This window comes from Schistocerca nitens, chromosome 7, assembly GCF_023898315.1.
Source record: "Schistocerca nitens isolate TAMUIC-IGC-003100 chromosome 7, iqSchNite1.1, whole genome shotgun sequence".
In the NCBI taxonomy this organism is placed as follows: domain Eukaryota; kingdom Metazoa; phylum Arthropoda; class Insecta; order Orthoptera; family Acrididae; genus Schistocerca; species Schistocerca nitens.
In genome coordinates this window covers 306,076,546-306,079,045 of record NC_064620.1, presented here as the reverse complement: position 1 = coordinate 306,079,045, position 2,500 = coordinate 306,076,546, and the positions used below count along the sequence as shown (strand labels likewise).

Here is a 2,500-nt window from a genome sequence, read left to right as displayed (position 1 = left end):
TAACCTAACCTATGTTGGGCCCTAACCTAACCTATGTTGGGCCCTAACCTAACCTATGTTGGGCCCTAACCTAACCTATGTTGGGCCCTAACCTAACCTACGTTGCGCCTTAACCTGCCCTGTAATTGTTAGTTATATGAATCTAGGAATTCGTGTAGCGTTGCCTAATTGCAACCATCTCAACATAGTTCACTTCGCGCACACTCTGGTGTTCTGCGTATTGATTCATTTTACGGTGCGTACCCTCACATCTTGCGAGTGTTGCTTACTTTCCACATGGTCCCGCTATCCACTGTATTGTGTACTGCAATAGGACGTATATCGCCCCCGCCCCCCCCTCCCCTCCTGTCACCTCTAGCTCGTCGCTCAGGAGTTCGCGTGTTGAATGCGCTTCGCAGCTGTGCAATGGCATTCGCATACGTACGCTGGCCACCTTCCACGTGTTCTTTCGTGCACACGTCGCAGCGTGTATGTATGCTGATGTAGTGCGTCGTGACACACAACATCCAGGCATGCAAGACTCGTAGAAGTCGCAAATGTAGATGGATGTCTACGTTTGCTGCCCAAGTTACGCAAATGAACTGGAAATCCGTTGTTGCGCGGTTGTTCGCGCTGGAGGTGAATCGTTGATATCGACGATCGGTACAGGTATTAACCGGTTGCTTCAGCGACACCCGTCATACCCACGAACGTGAGTGGGCATGTGGGTATGAAGCGATACGCGGCGGTGGCTGGGTGGGACCGTCCCCGGCCGGTGAGGGGGGGGCGCCCGGCGTGCTGGCCGCGCGCTGCGTGGGCGCACGCGCGGCAGCCGGCTGGTGGGGGCGCCCAGTGGCAGGCGCGCCGGCTGACGGACGCGGCAGGCGGCGCATCTGCGTGCCGGCGCACCCAGCGCGCGGCGCCGTGCGGCCAAAGTGGGTCCTCCCGGGCCCGGTGCGAAGCGCGGTGGACATCTGCAGTGTGCTGGTCCGATTGAGGACTGTGTGCGTTGAGGATGCGCCGCCGCCCGGCACTCGGCGCCGCGACGCCGTCTGCTGCTCGGTCGCCCCCGCGGTTCTCGCAGGTGGTTTGTATCGCAGCTGTGCGGATGTGTTGGCGCGTGCGCTGTGCTGGGAGAGTTCGCTTTGGCACCCAAGTGGGGCTCTGCCCCTCTGTGGCGCTGGCGTTGGAGCTGCCCGGTCACTGTTTGTGGCCGCGTGTTGTCTCCCGCCGGCAACACCACGACAGCACGCTCCCGGGCCTCTGTCGGCAGCGGCAAGCTCAGTTGGGAGCACGGGTGGTCGCACTGAAAGCGTCTACTCGCCTATCTCCGGGCGATTGCGCCTCCCTCGAACCCGACCAAGTACTTAGGACGGCGCTGCGCGCCGCCGGGACCTGAGAGGGTTTCGAGGTGTATCGTGCAGGGGAGCCCAGCCTCCTCCTGTTTGCAGAATAATTGAGCGAACGCTTGCGTGTTCGGGCGGGCCTCCGGGACACACTCCCGGGCGGCCGGCTGCTCAGCTCTAGTTGACGCAGCTCCCTGGTTGATCCTGCCAGTAGTCATATGCTTGTCTCAAAGATTAAGCCATGCATGTCTCAGTACAAGCCGCATTAAGGTGAAAACCGCGAATGGCTCATTAAATCAGTTATGGTTCCTTAGATCGTACCCACGTTACTTGGATAACTGTGGTAATTCTAGAGCTAATACATGCAAACAGAGTCCCGACCAGAGATGGAAGGGACGCTTTTATTAGATCAAAACCAATCGGTCGGCTCGTCCGGTCCGTTTGCCTTGGTGACTCTGAATAACTTTGGGCTGATCGCACGGTCTTCGTACCGGCGACGCATCTTTCAAATGTCTGCCTTATCAACTGTCGATGGTAGGTTCTGCGCCTACCATGGTTGTAACGGGTAACGGGGAATCAGGGTTCGATTCCGGAGAGGGAGCCTGAGAAACGGCTACCACATCCAAGGAAGGCAGCAGGCGCGCAAATTACCCACTCCCGGCACGGGGAGGTAGTGACGAAAAATAACGATACGGGACTCATCCGAGGCCCCGTAATCGGAATGAGTACACTTTAAATCCTTTAACGAGTATCTATTGGAGGGCAAGTCTGGTGCCAGCAGCCGCGGTAATTCCAGCTCCAATAGCGTATATTAAAGTTGTTGCGGTTAAAAAGCTCGTAGTTGGATTTGTGTCCCACGCTGTTGGTTCACCGCCCGTCGGTGTTTAACTGGCATGTATCGTGGGACGTCCTGCCGGTGGGGCGAGCCGAAGGCGTGCGACCGCCTCGTGCGTGCTCGTGCGTCCCGAGGCGGACCCCGTTGAAATCCTACCAGGGTGCTCTTTATTGAGTGTCTCGGTGGGCCGGCACGTTTACTTTGAACAAATTAGAGTGCTTAAAGCAGGCAAGCCCGCCTGAATACTGTGTGCATGGAATAATGGAATAGGACCTCGGTTCTATTTTGTTGGTTTTCGGAACCCGAGGTAATGATTAATAGGGACAGGCGGGGGCATTCG

General features: G+C 57.4%; 1 non-coding gene across 1 annotated transcript in view; it reads left to right on the top strand.

Moving 5' to 3' along the window:
• Positions 1–1,516: 1,516 nt before the first annotated feature.
• The window catches only part of LOC126197307 (small subunit ribosomal RNA), a 1,910-nt gene continuing 926 nt past the window's right edge, over positions 1,517–2,500 (top strand). The window contains exon 1 of the ribosomal RNA XR_007539678.1: positions 1,517–2,500. This exon is cut by the window's right edge and continues 926 nt beyond it. This is a non-coding gene — a ribosomal RNA (small subunit ribosomal RNA).